General features: G+C 40.5%; 1 long non-coding RNA gene across 1 annotated transcript in view; it reads left to right on the top strand.

Moving 5' to 3' along the window:
• Positions 1–21,753, top strand: part of LOC131415238 (uncharacterized) — a 63,856-nt gene that overhangs the window by 27,471 nt on the left and 14,632 nt on the right. The window contains exon 2 of the long non-coding RNA XR_009222381.1: positions 4,223–4,326. This is a non-coding gene — a long non-coding RNA (uncharacterized LOC131415238). The remainder of the gene's footprint in view (positions 1–4,222; positions 4,327–21,753) is intronic.

Below are 21,753 nucleotides of genomic sequence, written 5' to 3' on the forward strand. Positions count from 1 at the left end.
GAATCTTACAGTATTTTTTGTGTGTATGTGACTGGCTTATTTCACTTAGCATAATGTCTCCAAGGTTCATGTTGTGACGTGTCAGAGTTTCCTTCCTTTTTAAGGCTGAATAATATTCTGTTATATGTATAAATCACTTTTTGTTTATCCATTCATCTGTCAGTGAACATTTAGGTTGCTTCCACCTTTTGACTACTGTGAATAATGCTGCTATGAACATGGATATATGCATATCTCTTTGAGACCCTTTCAGTTCTTTTAGATGCCCAGAAGTAGAATGGCTGAATTAAACGGTAATCCTGTTTTTAGTTTTTTGAGGAATTGCCATACTGTTTTCTATAGCAGCGGAACCATTTTACATTACTATCAACAGTGCACAAACGTCCCGATTTCTCCACATCCTTGTCAATGCTTGCTATTTTCTTTTTTTTTTTTAATAGTAGCATTTTAAGGGGTGTGAGGTGATATCTTATTATGGTTTTGATTGGCATTTGTCTAATGATTAGTGATGTTGAGCATCTTTTCATGTGCTTGTTGGCTATTTGTATATCTTCTTTGGAGAATTGTCTGTTCAAGTCCTTTGCACATTTTAAAAATTGAGTTATTTGTTTTTTGTTGTTGTAGTTGAATTGTAGGAGTTCTTTATATATTCTGAATATTAACATCATATCATATACAGGATTTGCAAATATTTTCTACCATTCTGTGGGCTGCCTTTACATTCTGTTAATTGTGTCTTTTGATGCATAAAAGTTTTTAATTTTTAGGTAGTCCCATTTATCTATTTTTCCTTTTGTTGCCTGTGCTTCTGGTGTGACATCCAAGAAATCATTGGCAAATCGCATGTCATGAAGTTTTCCCCCATGTTTTCTTCTACTAGTTTTATAGTTTTAGCTTTTACGTTTATGTCTTTGATCCATTTTAAGTTAATTTTCGTATATGGTGTAAAGTAAGGCTTTAACTTAATTTTTTTGCATGTAAATATCCAGTTTTCTCAACATCATTTGTTGAAAAGACTATCCCTTCCCTTTTGAATGGTCTTGGCATCCTTGTTGAAAATCTTTTGACAATATATGTGACGGTTTATTTAGTGATCAGTAAGTTTTAACTATGTATTGTTAACATCAGCACTATCATCCAAGATTGAAATCTCTTATTGGTGCCTGAGGTGACTTGAAATGTGGCGATACCACATTGCTTCCTTGAGGATTTTAGTATTACTTTTTAGAAGATCATAGTAGAAATTCACAGTTTCATGAATTGTTCTATCATCCACTGTGGGAGGAATATTCCTCAAACATCATTTTGATCATATGATTCCCCTGTTCGCAAACTTTTAGTGGCTATAACTTGCCTGTAGGATGAAATCCAATTTTTCCACTTAAGCACTGAAATGCTCTTCACTTGAGTCTTAATATCTTCATCCATTGTATGTACTTATGTGTATGCCCCGGGTTCATGTAGGAGAGGAATACAGACCATGGTTGTGTGTTTGTGTGTATGAGGTATTTATTCAACCTTAACTCCTCTACCACCCATGGAGGTAGGCACTTCAGAGACAGTGCAGAGAATATCTTCTTCTCCAGTCTCATCAAGAGATTGATACCTACAAATATGACCCATCAATGTGATTTTTTATTAGTTCTGTTGCTTCCGCTTCTTGGAACTATGTCAGGCCAAGAAAGCTCCTACCACTACCAGTCCAGGCACCCTGTGTTGTAAAGAATGGATTTTAGCTTGCTTTCTCCTGTCTCAGTGCCGAGAGCTCTCGTGCTCTTTGTCTCACTGGAATTCATTATGGTCCTCACTAAGGACCAAAATGAACTTTTAGAGGTGGGTGTATTGACAGCAATAAGAATTGCCCATTGACCAAGGAAGGGACAGACCAATTACAAAGAAACACAAAATATCAAAATCTCTAGGAAGTTTTCTGTCTCTTTTGAGCACTTTTATAGCATTCTGTGCCCTCATCGTACTTGATAATAATGTTTACATTTTTAAATGCCCAATATGTTGCAGGCACCAGACCATTGCCTTCTAAGAACTCTGTCGGGAGCTATCAGTTTACCATTTTTAAATATGAGGAAGCTTATATTCCAAAAGGGCAAGTAACTTACACAAGATACCAGAGCTAAGTGACAAAACCATATTAAAAAATAACACAACTATTTAATTCCAAAGATCATGCATAGTCTAGTAAAACTGTCTTTTTATTTGTTCATTTTCCTCATTCTACTATGAGCTTTTTGAAGGCAAGGAAAGTCTTATTCATCACTGCATCTTTAACATTCAGCAGAATGAAAGTTTCTTGCTCAGTGAATGAATTAGTAGGTGAAGGAGGAATAAATGAATGAAGTATGTGAACTGAAAAAGCGCAGCAGCCTCGTGTCATTACCTGAAGGGATAAAAACCATACACACCCGAATAGCTTCAAAGGCGTGACGCCCTTAAAGAGGAGTGTAAATCACAAAGATATGTTCATTATAGTCTTATCTGGATGATAAGATAAATATTCTAGAAACATTGCAGCTTTGCAGTTAAAGTAATACAGTTTCAGTTACTGAGAACTTACTTATGTGGAACATATAATTCTATATTCAGACCAGAAACATAAGGAATTTCTCTGAAAATTTCACCGATTCCCAGGAAGAACTGAGGTTACAATATTGATTTTCATTTCTTTTTCACCAAAAAATTGAATTAGTTCTCAGGAACCCTACTATGTATATGGACAGCAAATTTCAAAGTACAAAGTGGTCACCTAGAGGTAGAAGCTTCATGGCTTCCACTCCATGTGCCACAAAGTTTCATGGGAAGAGTCTTTGGATCAGGCCAATGCGGAGAATGAAAAATTATGTCACAAATCTTGCTGCAAACATTTACATATCTTTTAAGGTAACTAAAATAAAAAAGCATGTGTATGTGTATGTATAGATATGGATATATAGAGATATTATCCACATATTTATAATTTACAATGATCTTTATTTCATCCTTAAATCTGCCTCAACATCTGGTATCATTTATCTTTAGCTTGAAGAAATTTCTTTAGTATATTTTTTTATGTAGATCTGCTGGTGATAAATTCTCAATTTTTATCTGAAAATATCTATTTCATGATTATTTTTGAAGGATAGTTTTGCTGGATATAGAATTATGGGTTGACTTTTTTTCTTTCAATACTTTGAAGATGTCACTTCACTATTTTCTGAACTTCATTGTTTCTGATGAGAAGTCACCATTATTCTTATTATTGTTCCCCCATTGTTATTTTTCTCTGGCTGCTTTTAAGATTTTCTCCTAACCTTTGCATGTCATCAGTTTGACTATGATATGCTGAGTGTAGTTTTCTTTGTACTTATTTTGTTTGGAGTTTGTGGAGATCCTTAGATCTGTCATTTGATATTTTTATAAAATTTGGTAGAGTTTTGCCATTATAATCTCACATTTTTTTTCACTCTCATTCTTTCTGTCTTCTCCTTTTGTGACACTTGACATTATCCCACTGGTCTCTGAGAATCTGTTCATTTTTCTTCAATCTTTTTCTCTCTGTTGTTTATAATGAATAATTTTTTCAAATTTATTAACTCCTTATTTTAGTGCTATTATGTCCATCCAGTGACTTTTCATCATAGTTATTCATTACATCTCTAGAATTTCCATTTAATTATTTTTTGTTCTTTCTATTTGTTTGCTAAGATTCCACATCTGTTTATTAATTATTCATATATCTTCTTTTAAGACTTTGAGCATATTTATATTCGCTACTCTAAAATCCTCTGTTAATTGCAATATCTGGGTCACCTCATTGTCTGTTTCTATTGATTATTATTATTTTTTTTAATGTGAGAGCCATTGTAGCCTTTATTTTTTAATTTTTTTAATTTTTTGTGAGGAAGATCAGCCCTGAGCTAACATCCATGCTAATTCTCCTCTTTTTGCTGAGGAACACCGGCTCTGAGCTAACATCTATTGCCAAGCCTCCTCCTTTTTCTCCCCAAAGCCCCAGTAGATAGTTGTGTGTCACAGTTGCACATCCTTCTAGTTGCTGTATGTGAGAAGCAGCCTCAGCATGGCTGGAGAAGCAGTGTGTTGGTGCGCGCCTGGGGTCCAAACCCGGGCTGCCAGTAGCGGAGCGTGCGCACTTAACCACTAAGCCACAGGGCCGGCCCCGATTACTTTTTGTTTTTAATGTGTGTCTTATTTTCCTGTTTCTTTGCAGGTCTGGCAATTTTGATTGGATAATAGACATTATGGATGGCCCGTTGTAGATACTCTGGATTCTGTGATGTTCTGCTGAAGAGTAGCTTTTGTTGTAGCTGGCAGGTGAGTCGGCTGGATTTGAACTCTCAACTGTCTCCCATATGGTGGGCAGCAGCTGACATCTCTGCTCAGTTCTTTCAATTTCTAGCTTTTTCTTCTTGTCTGGGCCTTCCTGTGATTGCCCCCATACATGTTTCGTTTAGAAGTCTGCCAGGATTTAATCACATTTTTGAACACAAATTTTTGTGCTCTCCCTGTGAGACTGCTTTCCCTCCAAGATTTTCCTCATAACTTGCTGGCTTTTCTGTGAACCTCTAAATCTGTCCTCTGGCACCTTAAACCATTAAGGCTACAGATTTATACTGCCTAAATACACAGAGATTGAGGAATGTACTCAGGCAAAAAAATCACAAACTTGCAAATATCACCCACTGCAGTTGATCTTTCAAGGGCAGAATGCCTGCTTTTGATCACTTCAAACAGTTCAAATAGTTGTTTTATTTTCTACTTGTCCAGATTTATAATTGTTATCTCAGGGAGGGTAAGTCTGATAAAATTACTTCACCATTAACAGAAGCTGGAACCCAGAGTCTGTAAAATACAGGATTTAATAAAGAATTTTCTTAGCATAGGGATTGCACATCTCAATTTATCTTAATGCTTTAAGGACTGAGAGTTCTGGCAAATATTTTCTTAGCTTACTAATCCTCTCATATGACACAAGTTGACAATACATACTTTGTAGTTTCCAATTATTATGCCTGCATGTTACACTCATTTTATAGGTTTCATCCTCACTGATACTCTAAGCTGAATATTCTTTTTTATGTGTTTGTGTGGGACTGGGGAGGTGGGGGTGACTGCACTGGTCTGCAACACCTAAACTTCTCTAGAGATCAAATCACCTATTCTTCTTTTTAGAAGGTCTACATTGTTGAGAAGCTTAAGACTCCTATGATTCCTATTTCCCCAGATGTCTGAGAATCTTAGCTTCTAAACATTATTTATTTGAGATGGGAGAAGGAAAAAGTATGTTTTTTAAAGCAGCTGCTTCAAAAACCACTGATGTAATATAGAATTTAAAAGAAAATCTCTATTGTATAGAACTTGTGATGCACATTTTGTAGCATTTCTCCAGAGTCCTGTTCAGAGAATCTGGAAGCAGTTTTCAAAGACATTTTTAGAATACATTGTATGTCCAAACTGCAAACAGAATCAGAAATTGGAAAAATAGACATTAGGGATACAAGTGAAAAGAGTCCATTTAGTCAAGGTGCTAGGAAGCAACGCTGGGCTTTTAAAAATGGCATCACACCTCAGATTAGAACTTCTGAGAAGCAGACGTGATAGTGATGGAATTCTCACACTGTCCTTGTTTCCCATGCCATCAGAGGAGGGATAGTTTATGCAAAAGGAGTAAAAATAATCTTATCAATTATTTCTTTCATGGATTGTGACTTTGGCGTCATGTCTAAAAGTGTCATTGCCACACCCAAGGTCATCTAGGTTTTCTCCTATGGTATCTTCTAGGCATTTTATAGTTTTGCATTTTACACTTAGGTCTGTGATCCATTTTGAGTTAATTTTTGTGAAGGGTGTAAGGTATATGTCTAGATTTATTTTTTTGCATCTGGATGTCTAGTTGTTTCAGCACTATTTGTTGAAAGGACTACTTTTGCTCCATTGTTTTGCCTTTGCTCCTTTGTCAAAGATCAGTTGACTATACAGATGTGGTTGGTACCTGTCTTTTTAAAAGGCCCCCTAAGGGATTCTATGAACACCCTCTAGGCACCTGAGGAAAAGTCTCACCAATAAGAACCCATAATAAATAGTTGCTCACAAGTAAGGAAATAATAGAAAGAAGAATGTTTACTGTTTCACTGAAGTCAAATCTGCAATATTTCAGGACATGAAAGATGCAGTGATGCTATACGCTCTACAGTCGTGTGCCATATAATGATGTTTCGGTCAAAGACCACCCCTTATACGATGGTGGTCCCATAAGATTAGTACCATATAGCCTAGGTGTATAGTAGGCTTTACTATCTAGGTTTGCGTAAGTAACTCTATGATGTTCACACAATGATGAAATCACCTAATGATGCATTTTTCAGAATGTATCCCTGTCATTAAGCAACGCATAACTGTCTTTGGGTGAAATTGTGCAAATCTAAGAGCATAAGTTTTGCAGGTTATTCTTGGTGTCATCATTTAAAGAATTACATAAGGTGCATTAAAATATTGCTCTGATGACAGATTAAGGACCTAAAAATCCTAACATGCAATTAGTTCCCTTTCAGACCCAGTAAATAGGAAGCCAATTTCAGCTACATACGGAATTTAATATGCATAGAGCTGCTTTCATCCTCAGAGGTGAATCTAGTTTCTGGTTGAAATCATGTCACCATTGTAGCTCTTTCTATTTTACTTATTGAAAGAGCTCTTGCCATGATGGTGGATGCTAAAATAGACTTGTGAAGAGCTGGATCATGGTCAGACAGAAGTAGCAGATGTAGAAGAGGCCCTTGCAAAAAATGAAGGCGTGAACACCAACTCTTGACCTATTTCCCAGACACCTTTTTCTTCTGGAGTCAGCATCGCATTCTCAGCTTAAACACTGGAAGAAAGGCACTCTTCATGGAAGTTGTTTGAATACAAGAACCAGCTACATGAGTAGGTGTACTTGGTTACTGATTCCTTTGTAGATTGTCGAGTGCAAACCAGGAAATAGACAAGGAAGGTAATGTTCCTGGAGTGATAACGATGCTCTCATGTTCAAACATTTTAATCCCTATTGCCCTCCTTACAGAGTTCCATAATGAAGTCATTGACACAAGTGATCATACCTGAAAAAGCTCTTCCTCAATGGCATTGAAGACTGAGAAGATCTTTTACATTCCTTCAGTGCTTGAGAAATGGGTGAATTAAGTTTTCAGTGTAGAATAGTGGGAAAATATTCTAAGCTAAGCTTACTGAAAAGATTGGAGATACAGATAATTTCTGGAAACTTCATAAGTGTGAAATGATATAGCTTTAACATATTTTATAATATTGGAAAAGTCTTACTGTACAGTCTTTTTTCAGCCAGCAACATTTCCCCAACAATCTTGCATTTTCCAGTGTGAAAAGTGTCTGGTAAATTTGTTATCAGGAGAAGTAGAGTGCCAATGCTGAGAGATATTACAGAAACTTCCTTCAGAATTTCCTTATACACTTTTAAAGTTGAATGAATGTTTTTTAGGTCATGAGCTTGATTCTAATTGCACAATGGTTAATAGTTCTCTGTAGACAATGTCCATGACAAAGTATGAGATATTGTTGTCCTTCATGATCAAAATGACATTAACAGTGTTATGATATTCTTGCAGGCACTTCTAATTTTAAATCAATACCTATGACATATAAGGGAGCAAAACAAAGTAGCTTTTTTTGTGTGTGTGTGAGGAAGATCAGCCCTGAGCTAACATCTGCTAACCCTCCTCTTTTTGCTGAGGAAGATTGGCCCTGGGCTAACATCCGTGCCCATCTTCCTCCACTTTATATGGGACACCGCCACAGCACGGCCTGACAAGCGGTGCCTTGGTGCGCGCCTTGGATCCGAACCTGGGCTGCCAGCAGCGGAATGCGCACACTTAACTGCTACGCCATGGGGCTGGCCCCACAAAGTATTTTTAACTGCTAAATGTTGTTCACCAGAAGTGGATATTCCTCCAGAGCATTAAACATGGCTAAAACTCTCTCTATTGAGCTCATTTTTGCATTCTTATATTGTCATTTTTGCATTGATCATGCACTATCTGCTCATCATTAGCTCTTTCCCTTGAATGATCTGAGGCCTCATCATATGCGATGGCCCAAAAATCTCAATCCAGAGATGTTTTATTAGCCTCAGAAGGACATGATGTAGTGTTAGAAATGATTTCAGAGCAAGATTTAGCGTATTCTATTCTTTTTTTTTTTTTTTTTTTTTGGTGAGGAAGAGTAGCCCTGAACTAACATCTGTTGCCAATTTTGCTCTTTTTGCTGAGGAAGATTGGCACTGGGCTAACATTCGTACCCATCATCCTCCACTTTATACGTGGGATGCCTGCCACAGTGTGGCTTCATAAGCGGTGCATAGATCCGCGGCCAGGATCCGAACCTGGGAACCCTGGGCCACTGAAGCAGAGCACACAAACTTAACTACTATGCCACCGGGCTGGGCCCTAGCGTATTCTATTCTGACTCATGCTCTGAAGTGAGCTGGATGAATCTATGCTTAAAGTTGGATAATTTATGAATAGAATAGAATTGATAACACTGCCAGCCTCAAGGCATCCTCTTTCTGGAACGAGAACAGTTTCTAGACTAGAGGGAATACAATGCTAAACAGAAAAAGGAATCAAAATAAAGTGAAATCCAGTTTATGTTGTTGCAACAGCTAGTTAATGTTGTTACCCACCAAGAACGTGTGCCACATCATTTCTTTCTGTGTGTGCTAGCAAGATGACGTGCTGAGTTTCCACACCTCCAGTTCCACTTGGCAGTGCTTAGCCCACCCAGATCCTGAGCCAGTCTTGGCCAGATCAGGCCCACTTGTCTCTAAGTGACTGGGCGCTGAGTGAGCAAGGTGGGGAGGACGGGGCGGGGAGTCTTAAATTGTTCGGAGCTGTCAGCCCAGTGCTGGGGGGGCCCTGGAGTGGCTCTGTGCACACTCAGCCATGGCCTTTTTCTATGCCTCCTTGGAGTTTGCCCAGGAGCCAGCACAGCCCAGTAACTATGATCCAACCTCTGAGTCAGCATCCCAGCTTCAAAGCTCAACTCTGTTCCTTACTGTGGGACCTGGGCGATTTGTTCAACCTTGTCAGTGCTCAGTTTCTCTATCTGTAACACAGATAACCATAGTTCCTTTCCCCTAACCCACAAGATTATGTAGGTGACTGTGCCTCAGTTTCCTCATCTGTAAAACAGTTTTAATAGGACTTACCTCACAGGTGTGTGAGTATTAAATGAGTTAATCTATGGAAAACTTGTTGACTGTGCACAGCACATAGTAAGTGCAACAGAAGTGATAACAGAGGAATTTTTTTAATTGGCAAAATACGCATAACATAAAATTCACCATCTTAACCATTTTTACAGGTTCAGTAGTATTAAGTACATTCATATTGTTGTGCAACCATCACCACCATCCATCTCCAGATTCTTCTCATTTTGTAAAATCGAAATTCTATATCCATTAAACAATAACTGCCCATTTCCCCCTCCCCTGAGCTCCTGACAACCACCATTCTACTTTCTGTCTGTATAGGTTTGACTACTCTAGGCTCCTCGTATAAGTGGTATCATACAGTATTTGTCCTTTTGTGACTGGCTGATTTCGCTTAGCATAACGTCCTCAAGGTTCATCCATGTTGTGGCAGGTGTCAGAATTTGCCTCCTTTTTTAAGACTGAATAATATTCCATTGTATGTATAGACCATATTTTGTTTATCCATTCGTCTGTCTATGAACACTTTGGTTACTTCTACCTCTTGGCTATTGTGAATATGCTATGAACATGGGTGTACAAATATCTCTGTAAGACCCTGCTTTTAATTCTTTGGGGTATATATCCAGAAGTGGGATTGCTGGATCATATGGTAATTCTATTTTTAATTTTTTGAGGACTCACCATACTATATTCAAGGGAGGACTTTTTTTCATAAAGATAATATTGTGTTATTTTATTCCATGGTTCACCTTGATATGAGTTATATAACTACGTATTGCATTTCTACCATCCACATTTCAGCTTAGATGCCAATACTTGAGGTCTACCCAGTTAATTTTTTTTTTTTAAGATTTTTTTAAAAATTTATTTATTTTATTTCCCCCCAAAGCCCCAGTACATAATTGTATGTCATAGCTGCACATCCTTTTTGTTGCTGCATGTGGGACGCGGCCCCAGCATGATGGGAGAAGTGGTGTGTCAGTGCGCGCCCGGGATCCGAACCCGGGCTGCCAGCAGCAGAGCGCACGCACTTAACCGCTAAGCCACGGGGCTGGCCCATACCCAGTTAATTTTTGTGATCATTTCATGATGGAAGAACTTCGGTTATAAAAACCTAAATATGCTGAAGGAAATATTAAAATGCTAAATCAAGAAGAGAGAAGACACTAGGACATCTGGAAATCATTAGCATCAATCAAGAAATCGTTGCCTTACGAATATTACTATGAGTATTCCTTGTCAGTTATAAAAACTAGCTATCTAGGAGGAGAAAAAAGGGTAGTTTTGCTGAGTAAAGAGTAATTAGCTTAGACCTCAAGGAGAGCAGATGTTAGCTTTCATTTCTTAAATATCAGCCTGGAAGGTCTTGTGTTATGCTATCAAATTATGATATTCCAGGCAAGGAACTGCCAACTTTGTTCTTGAGCTTATTTCAAAGTGGAAGCTTTACCACCTGCAGTCTCATGTTGACACAAAGTCTAAATGGAACCTCAGGAGTTCCCATCTTATCTCCACCTTCTGAATGTGTGAACCTCTAGGAATCCCAGTAGCCACTGATTCAAGATCATCCGTTAAATAATGGGAAGGAGCGGAAACAGGAAGTCCTTAGAGAGGAAGTAGTTTTGAATTCTTGGGAAAAACACCAAATGTCCAAGAGGGGTGAAGCTGACTGGTAACCAAAAATCCACTATTTTATTTCATCCAATCAGAAATTTATCTGAAATTTCATAATAATGTTGAAGTGATGTACTGCATATAAAAGACAGAAGATTGATTGGTTTCATCCTTATTAGCAGTTTCCTACACGTAGAGAGGGATTTTAGGTTCATGTCAATTTCTGTTTACTCTTTGGATACTTTATTTTGTAGAAAAGAAGAAAGTAGAGAATTAAATGTTTCCCAGTTTCTACTGAATATACATTTTTAAAATCTCAATTTCCACTCCAAACAAGCTAATGACTTTTTAAATGGCTTTGTAACCCTTCGACCTTAGACAAAGACTTTAGAATTGACTTTTCATAGGAGAAAAATAACAAAATGGAAAATGTTTCTGTTAAAATCACTTGTAATACAATAAGGTTGTTTTGCTTTTCTATAGAGGAAGAAGGCAGTGAATAAATTTTAGTTGCAATGTGGGCCTAGACTCAGTTTTAACTGGTTCACCAGGTCTACAATACCATAACTTACAATGCTGATGTCAAATCTCAGAATTCAGTCCCAGAACATACACAGCCCAATCATGTCTCCTTGTAGTTTCTTTTCTTTTTCTTCTTTTTTCTGCAGGGAAAGAGTCACCCTGTGCTAACATCTGTTGCCAATCTTCCTCTTTTTTTTTCCTCCCCAAAGCCCCAGTGCATGGTTGTATATCCTAGTTGTAGGTCCTTCTGGTTCTTCTATGTGAGCCGCTGCCACAGCATGGCTACTGACAGACGGGTGGTGTGGTTTCGTGACTGGGAACCAAACCTGGGCCACCGAAGCCATGAAAGCGCCAAACGTCAACCACTAGGTTATGAGGGCTGGCTCATATTTTCTTATCAATGGAGAAAATCTACAGAACATTTGCAGTCCCAGAAAGAGATTTCAGAATGATCATAGAAGCAAACAGAATATTTAACAGGCCGAGTATTAATGGTACTAGCAAAAAGTGTTTTGGAAATACATACATTCACACACACATTGATTATATTCTACTAAAATACTGGAAGAAAGATGTGGGTGTTTCTATTTTGTATAATTAGTGCTAGTTCTGATTAGGCATCAAATAGGAAAAGTTTATAGTGTTTTCCTTGCGGCTAATAAATAATTAGAACTGAAATATGAAGGGTTAAAATATATGCTGCTGCTTCTTTTTTTTTTTTTTTTTTTGCTTACCCCACCTTAAAAGTTGGAAATTTAAACCTTAGGTTTATTTTACATCTTTGTTGCTTCCCGTAGTTCTTCACATCGTGTTTAAATAGGAGCCTGGGTAGAACAATCCATTTATAACTGCTGAGCAGGTGGGAGGGAGATATTCAGTGATTGCTTCAGTAACTTCACTTAACCACTTAACCCAGCTGAACTCTGCAGACCTACTTGTCTCCTGAGATGCTTGTTAATTGAGCCAGACATGTAAAAATTATTTGTTGTGAGCCTGCTCTGTACTAAACACTATGCTAGGTGCCGAGTCACAAGAAGAACAAAGGAGGATCTGTGCCTGCCTTCAGGGAGCTGGGGGTGGACAGATATTAAGCAAATAACTACAGCATATAAATTGCATCCTTTGCTAAGTGCTTTGAAGGAAGAGTTTGGGGTGCCAAGGAGTTAAATGCGGGGTGCTTCCAGTGCGGAGGATGGGTCAGAGCGTGGCCTTCAGCTGGGAAGCCTCGTTGCACTAGGGCTTTGGGAATATAACTCTTCTAGGGCTATTTGCACTTTTAAAGTGAAACTACTTGACCAAGTTGAATCTCCTGACTGAGATGGCAGAGTGCCGGCAGGTACTCTGAGATGGGGTGGCCTCCAGAGTGCCAACTCAGGCACCTGTGAAGCATCGCATCCTCCCTTCTACAGGGCACCAAAGCCTGCTCTAGACACAGATTTCTTGACCACTTTCATATCCTTTACTTAGTTAAATGCTTAAGGTCTATTCTCAGTTTTAAACCCAATTCTTACTGGCAAAGTGCTTGAAGCAAGCACCTTAGAATCTCAAAAAAATCAGATTTCTTTTGTCTAAAGAAGGCTTTTTTTCATTACTGCGGTAAAAACACATACATAAAATTTACCTTCTTAACCCTTTTTAAGTGTACAGTTCAGTAGTATCAAGTACATTCACATTGTTGTGTAACCATCACCACCATCCATCTCCAGACTCTTAATTTTGCAAAACTGAAACTCTGTACCCATTAAACACAAACTCCCCATTTCCCCATTCCCCTCAGCCCCTGGCACCCACCGTTCTACTTTCTGTCTCTATGAATTTGACTACTCTAGGTACCTCATATAAGTGGAATCGTACAGAATTTGTCCTTTTGTGACTGGCCTATTTCACTCACGGTTCATCTATGTTGTAGCATGTGTCAGAATTTCCTTCCTTTTTAAAGCTGAATATATTTCATTGCACGTATGGACCACATTTGCATATCCATTCATCTGTAGATGGAAACTTGGGTTGCTTCTGCCTCTTGGCAATTGTGAATAATGCTGCTATGAACATGGGTGTAGTGGCTTTTGTTTTTAAATAATAATATACGTGAATGATTTTTCACCTATACATATAAATTCACAAGACAGAAATAATTATAAGGGAAAAGATTCAGGAAACCTGAGTGTGAGACACAGCTGTATCTTACATTCAATGTATAACTTTGGGCAAGTCCTGTTCCTCTTTTGGCATTAGTTTCCTCGATTATGAAAACAGAGAGTTGTGCTGCATCTCCAAGGTCCACACATGATCCTACCCACCACTTGGAAGGCAGCCTAGGGTTGTAGCAAATTAAGGGTTGGATAAATATGGATACTATATAAGGTCTTAATTAATTGGGCTGTCTCATGTCTTTAAATGACCTTATGCACATGTCATTTTCTTTTTCCTTAATTTTCTCATCCTGGGAGGGAAGGGAAAATTAAGGTCAGCTACTTTCCAAGGGAATTTAGAAGTGGAAAAAAACAGGGGTCTTTTTCTATGTGGGAACCTATGAAAAGAATGCTAAGTGCTCTCCTTAGCTCACCTTGTGAAGCGACACATGCAGGAGAGGGCCTGTCTAATAGTAAAGCAAGGTTCATTTGAATATAAGTGGAATCCTTTGTCTCTGTCAAATGCAATTTAGAGAAATGGCTACAAAAAGCCCAGTTTTAGAGCATATTACAGTCCTAGCTGTAGAACCAGCTAAGATCTTCATGCCCTAAGAATTGTGCTAAATAATGCCTTAACATTTGAGAGACTGTGAAAATCTAAGCCTAACCTCAATATGGGCCCAATATTCATTTTTTTTTTAATAACTGAAAATCACAGTGCAATGGATAAAGATAAATGTGCCCCCAACACTAAAAAATACCCAGAGTAAGTACAATAAAAATTAGGTAAGCAAACTTAGAAGAATTATCTTAGATTCTATTTCCTTTTATATATACGGAAATCTACATTTGTGGAGTAACTCTAAACACAACTGCTGAAAACAGATGTTTCTGTTCTATTAGCCCAGAGTTACATAATGAACTAGAAAGAGGATAGAATGATTTTTAAGTGGAGGAGATTATTTTTTTAAATAGATAAAATTTTTAAATGTTATTTAATCCTCTGTAAAAGATAGTTGACTGTTAGGGAAGATGGTTTTATTAGATGTAAAAGTTTGTGGTAAATGGAACAGTTGAGAGACTAACAGCATTTTTACAAACCAATGATTTAAAAACTTTCAGGGGCCAGCCCCGTGGCTTAGCGGTTAAGTGCGTGCGCTCTGCTACTGGCGGCCTGGATTTGGATCCCGGGCATGCACCAACGCACCACTTCTCTGGCCGTGCTGAGGCAGCGTCCCACATACAGCAACTAGAAGGATGTGCAACTGTGACATACAACTATCTACTGGGGCTTTGGGGGAAGAAAAAAGGAGGAGGATTGGCAATAGATGTTAGCTCAGAGCCGGTCTTCCTCAGCAAAAAGAGGAAGATTAGCATGGATGTTAGCTCAGTGCTGATCTTCCTCACAAAAAAAAAAAAAAAACTTTCAAAACCACTTGAATAGGTGCCTCACAAGCAATTTGCTTTTGCAGAAATAGCTCATTTTACTTGAGTTGGTCTGGGCACCAAGTTCCAACATTCCCCTCTACCTGTTTGCAGTCAACTCTTAAAATCTTGACCAATCATACCAGCCAGTGATGGGCTCACAGCCACAGGACTGCCCATTAGTAATTGGCGATGAGCCAGGACTGTATCAGACAATGTGAGATTTCTTGAGCCAAAAAATATAATTAAACCAAAAAGTGGTACATTCAACTGCACAGGGTTGCATTACTGGAAAATTGTAGGCTCCCAGCATTGCAGAGAAGGAAGGGCTCTGTCCCTTCTGAGGGCCAACTTTACAGATGGTGCCACGTTGATGGGAACAAGATCTTGATCTTTAAATGTATATTGATCAGCTATTTCCAAGAGAAGAGCTAGTTTCTATTTCAAGCAGAAAAAAATTCTGGTTCATTTTCCCCTCTCATAAATGAAATGAGGGTCTGAAGAAGGCTGAGCCAGCAATATGTACTTCACTAGGCAGCAGTTCTCATCTGTATAACTAAAGCTAACTCCCCAGCCTAAACAGTTTTCCTACTTGGAAATAATAAAATGACTGAATAAGATAACAAATCTCTTGAGAGTTCTGAAAAGGTTCTATGTCTTCGTTTCTGGAAGGATGAGGAAGAGGAGGTGACTTACCATGATCCCTTTCAACATCTAAGAATGGGGAAGGAGCCCCACCCTTTCCTCAGGCCTTGGGAGAAGAAATACAACTGACTGCCATCCTCCTTGACTCCCTCCTCACTCTGAAGCCCCTCATTCAATGCCTCCACATTCTCTTCTCTCACCTCCCAAGATTCTCGAAGGTACAACCCTTCCACTCCATCTTGCCATTGCCTTGTCCCCACTTGCATGACCTTCCTCAACTGTCTCCTCATTGGTCTCCTTCCCACCAGCTGCTCGGCTCTTGAAGAAATTATACAGTTATCAAAAATGGCATTTCTACATTGTACACTGAATCCTTAGACCCATTTTATCCACGATGGGTTCAAATTCCTCAGCACAATTATAAAGCCCTTTATTACCTTTGCAGTATATTTTCTACCACTGTCCTCATCCCAGAATGCCATGCTCCGGGTATTCTAAACACGTTCCCCAAATGCGTGGTGTTTTTGCATGCACAAACCTCCCAGCCCTCTGGCCTCTCTAATGAACCCATTTTTCAAAACTCAAACCAACCATATAACTCCCTGTAGCGTGCAGTTACAACTGTACACGGTGGCCCTGCATCTCTCTTATGGCTCTTGGATAGTTTAAAAATCATTTGAACCACACTACACATCACAGGCCTTCGAAAAATGTTGGCCACAATCAAGAAATAAACCCTGATTATTTCTTACATTTTATCTCTTAAATGTCAGCTTGGCAGTAAGAAACGTAGGAAGGATCTTGAATATATACATATACTTAATCCTCACCTTCTCCCCAAGCCCTTCCTTCCCAGTTCCCTCCCTCACCTCCAGAATAACAGTGTCAACAAGAATGCCCTGCAGATTCCTTCAGGAGTGTTCTTACCATTTCAGCTCCACTGTCCCCCCAGCCATGCTCTAACCTGCATTGCCTTTATCAGGGTGTGCAATCTGAGAGCTGGAATCTGAGTTGGACAGGGGCCAGGGTGCCCTTTGCCTAGGGGGTACCCAGAGTCTATTAGCCAACGCAGTAGGAGGTGAGCAGAAAAGAAAATCCCTAGATAAGGCAATGGGATGGGAACTAGGGTATTAGATAGCCTAAAGCCTAGGGCGGGGGAAGCTAGACAGATTGGTGGTTGCTGCTGCTTTTTGGAAGTGTAGAGGGTCAGGTATTGGAGGTGTAGAAACTATTAATGATGGTCACCTGGGCTGGATACATTTGGCACAATCCATTTGCTGGCAAACCCTATTTTCTGCTTCCCTCTCAGTCATCGTCATAAGTTTTGTCTTTACTTCATTGCAGTCAGAGCTTCCTCTAGGTCAGGTCCAGAGCACACATTTTCTTGTAAAATGAAAACAAGACTTTACGTTACTTTTCTGCAAATTCTGCAAATTGTTTTAAAACACAGCCTAATGGACAAAGGTATGACTTACCTTTCAGCATTGGGCTCCCTGTTCTCTGAAGATTAGATGGGAGTGTAAAAGATGGTCACTGCAGAGCTGTGCTGCAGAGAAAGGCAAAAGAGCCACAACATATCTTTATGAGCTTTTCCAGGGAACCAAGCTTAATAGTATGTTTTATGCAGCATTTTTAACACTAAATTAACCTCCTCACAGGCTGTAGCTAGAGCTTTTAAACACAAACAGGGAGACCTAGTTTCTCTATGTGACCTGGTCCTGGTGGCCAACAGTGCACTCTGGCCCCAGCCCTGGTACAGGGGGAGATGCCCTTGACAAACATCTGGCCCACTCAGGGCCACAAAGGGCAAGTCTGCGAGGGCAGGAAGACAACAGTTGAGCCTAATTCTACAGTGGAATCTCCCAGGTGCCCCTCAGCCTCCCGTGATCAGTCTGTTAACTCCTTGTGAAAGGAGGGAAAGGTTTCACCTTGTGAAACCATCACAAGGTGAGCCCTTGCCAGTGACCACACAGCTGCATGTTTACGCGCAATGCCTGCCTGTCTTGTGGAATCTGGAAGAAGGAACTGTGGCTCCAACTCTTCCACATGGCTGTGTGTGGATTTTGCTTCTTGAGTTTAAAGGGGAAAGTGGATTCTGTGGATGGAGGGCAGGTTATTCAGCTTGAAATTTTGTATTCCAAAATTCCAGTGGGTATGACCCTGAATGGTGTTTCCAAAATGTACTAAAACATGGTTTTAAGTGGTTTTTATTTAACTAACATATGTGGTTAACCAATATGAAAACCAACCTAAGTGGTTTTCAGAGCAGGCTTCAAGGAGCCCTCAGGCCTTCAGAGGCTGCAGGACCCACTGTGCAGTGTGAATGTGTGTATGCGTCTGTTCATGTGCGTGTGTGTGTGTAGGCTGTGTTCATGTGTATGTGAACGTGTACATTCATATATGTGTGAATGTGTGCCCCTTCAAGTGTGTATGTGTGCACACGTATGTGTGCTCCTGTGGGTGTGTGCACATGTGTGTACAGGTATTTGGGTCCATGTGGGTTTGTGCACACGTGTGTATAGGTGTGTGCACATGTGTGTGTATGCGTGCATGTCTGAGCACGTGTGGTAAGGACCCTGTATTGGGGGCAACAGGAAGGGAGGGGACCTGAGCAGGTGCCACTCACTGCATTCATCAGAGCAGTTACATTGAATCATTTCACATATTTAGTTGCAAAATACAATTTTATTGAAGTTAAGGGCTCTGCTGTTTAAAGGAAGGAAGAAATGAGAAGGAAGAGACAGAAAAGAAGGAAGGAAGGGCGAGAAGAAATGAGAGGAGGGAGGGAGGGAGGGAAAAGGAAGAGAAAAAGGAAACCAATTTTAAAGGAAAAAGAGGAAAGAGTTTAATCTCACTTTCTCCTCCAGAATAAATTGCCGTTATTTCCCCCTCGGAGTCTGGCACAAGTAACGTGTTGTCTGGGTTGGGGAGGGGTGAACAGTTCTCATGCTGAGTCCCTGAGTATGTTCAGACTCAGACTATCTCCGAGTGCTCATCAAGGCTTTGTTGCCAGATGTACAAACTGGCTTCCTGAGTGGGGGAAGGATCACTTCTCAGCGGAGGGGCTGGGCTTTCTGGGAGGAGCGGTTGTGAGATGCTGTGCAGTCCACCGGGGAGCCATTCCCCACCCAGCCTGGGGCCCGTGCCTATTAAGAGGCTAGAAATGGGCGTAATTGGGGAATCTGAGGGCTCATAAACATGCCCCATTTGAAAGGGAAATTTGGCAATATGGATACAAAATAAAAATTTTGAGACTCCAGGGTATAAGATTAGGGCAGAGAGTGACAGTGATTACCTCTACTGAAAGATTTGCATAAAGGAGAGTGTCATTATCAAGAAGAAATAATGTAGGATTTCCTGTCAGCAAGGTTTGGGCTGATGGCTGCTTCTGGAGTCAGCTCTCTTCCAAGAGGCATTTACACGGCGGTCAAGGCTGTCTGGACCTGGGAATTCTCGCTTGACAATGCTGCTTCAGACAGAATGCAGTCTGTTCCTCCCAGTCTTGGTACAGAGCTGCCAGGACACCCAAGGGGTTGACAACCCAGTTATAATGCACTGATGACTTAGGTTGAACAAGGTTCTTTTCCCACTGAGACTCACCCAACCAGACAAGCCCTCCAAGACCCAGACTGGGTTGGTGAAGAGTAGATTGCCTGATTTGCAGCCAAAAATGTCAGTTCCAGTCTTCTAAAAGTAATGCACACTGACTGTGCTAATCATGATGTGGACTCATTCTGAGTAGAAAGACGGTGAGTGGTTTCTCTCCTAATTTTCAACCAAAGCTAGATTATTTCTTATTTTTTCTTGCTATTCCCACATGTATGTGAGAATTCATTTTTTTCAGAGGAAAGGCAGCGTGATCACCATCTTGGTGCATATCCCAAAATCTGGACCTCAAAACAAACTCAAGAGGGGCAGGCCCCAGGGACTACTGGTTAAGTCCGGCGTGCTCCGCTTAGGCAGCCCAGGTTCACAGGTTTGGACCCCAGGCAGAGACCTACACCACTTGTCAGCCATGCTGTGGCAGCGACCCACATAAAAAATAGACGAAGGCTGGCCACAGATGTTAGCTCAGGGCTAATCTTCCTCAAGCAAAGAAAAGAGGAAGATCGGTAACAGATGTTAGCTCAGCAAATCTTCCTCAGCAAAAAAACAAAAAACAAAACAAAACAAACTCAAGAAAAGATATTTCTTGTTCCTGTTCTCATTCCTTTTCCAATCCTGTTCAAATCCATAAGAAGATTTCAAACCTTCACTGTAAATCTTTATTGCTTAGGCCTATATGATTTCTGTCTGAATAAGGAAATAATCCACTGTACAAACAATGCCTGGCTTGGAGCAAACTCGCTGTAGCTGCTGGCTTCAGAGCTCCAAGCCTGCTGGCCTAACAGGTACAGGGTAGATGGGGTGAATAGGGACCGGATGTTCTCGTGGGTTTGTCTTCCAGATAGCAAATGCGATATTGTCCCTTTTAAATATGGCACAACTGTTTCTCCTATTTTTATATGCCCTACAAGGGATCTTAGAGGGACAAGAATGCCATCCTCCCTGAGAGATCTGGGATCAGGGGCCAATACCACTGAACGCAATCCTCTGGGCTCAGAGCAGTCCTAGAGAGAAAGCAGAGCATAACCTTTGCTCTGATAGGCTTCTCGTCTGTGCAGATCAAAGGCCTTATAGGTAATCTGTTACAGATTTAAAGTGCTTTTGGATTTATTCAGTTCTCACAACTGGGTGTTACTGTTGCCAGGCCTATGTTAAAGACTGGGAAAATGGACTCAGAGAGGTTGACTTGCGAGTTAATCACAGGCTTGTGAGCGGGATGAGCCTGAGCTCAGGTCTCCTGACTCCAGACCCAATGCCCTTTCCCACTGCCCGAGAATGCCCGCCATCAGTGGGAAAATTGGCAAAGCTAATGAACTCCTCTCTTCAACCCAACAAGCTCTTGCCAAGTGCAGACGGTGTGCCGATTCTGTGCTGAGATGTCAGCGTGGGGGCTGCACACTGGAGAGGCAGCAAGCTTTGTCCCTCAAGAAGTGCCCTGTTAGAGACAGTCAAGCAAGCTGGCCGTTAGGTCAGGTGATAGATGCCACACTGAGTGCTGCAGGTGAGGGACAGTGTGACCTGAGCGTGTGACAAGGGACGACTGGTGGAGAAGGAAGCTTCCTGGCAAAGACGAGGGCTCAGGACACAGTGCAATGGGATTTGGGAGACCTGCAGGAAGCTTTCCGTGGGTCAGAGTGGAGAGTCTGGGGTGGGAATGGATTCTGAAGAGGTGACGTGGATCCATCATCCAGGTTCTTTTAGGCCAGGTTAATAACAGAATTCAGATTTTTATCCTACGTGCAGAAGGGCCACAAAGACTCAAGATGACTTGATCAAGATAGAGCTTTGGGGAGACCCCCTGGCCCTCAAGGAAGAGATCTGCACCTCCTGCGGGCTCACAGCCCCGTGGAGCCTCGCGGGGCCACGTGCAGTGCAGTTGTTTAAGAAGCACTCGCTGAAAAAGTCATCTGGAATCAGCTAGAAGAAATAAGAGACTCATGAATAGCATTAGAGAAAAGTTTCCTTTAAATTTTTTTTCTTTGAGTTAGTTGTTTAAAAAAAAAAGTTAAATATTTTATGTATCTCTCCTTGGATTGTGTACTCCTTGAGGTTACTCCCTTACTATCCAGAAAAGCACCATAAAAACGCAATAAATATTTCATAATGTTCTACATCAGGATGCCAACGTCTGAAAACGACTCTCTGCCCTTGCCTGACTCAGGCTGGGAGCTTATCAGAGAGGGTCAGAGGCATGTCTCCGCCCGCGCCTCCCTCCCGCTCTCCCACGCAGAGCACTGAGAGGCCAAGCTATTCAAGACCGTGGGAGCTGTGGGCATTTTAAAGATATGAATTAAGTTTTAACTTCTCTTCTCTCCATCTATAGCTTCAAACCCAACACAGAATTGTCGAGATCAGTTCCCAACTTCTTACTGAAGAAGGTGAGGCCCAGAATTAAGAGAGTGAAGGGTATTAACATTAAACATAGAGATGTTTTATTTATTGTTATTAGATGGCTTTCTGAAATTGAATGGGAAAGATTGTGGATTGAAATAAATGGAAAACACTAGAAGGGACCATCATTAAAATGTAATCACAAAAGACCCATCAAGCCCATGGTTTTCAGAATTGTTTGTC

Source organism: Diceros bicornis, chromosome 16 (genome assembly GCF_020826845.1).
Source record: "Diceros bicornis minor isolate mBicDic1 chromosome 16, mDicBic1.mat.cur, whole genome shotgun sequence".
Taxonomy (NCBI): domain Eukaryota; kingdom Metazoa; phylum Chordata; class Mammalia; order Perissodactyla; family Rhinocerotidae; genus Diceros; species Diceros bicornis.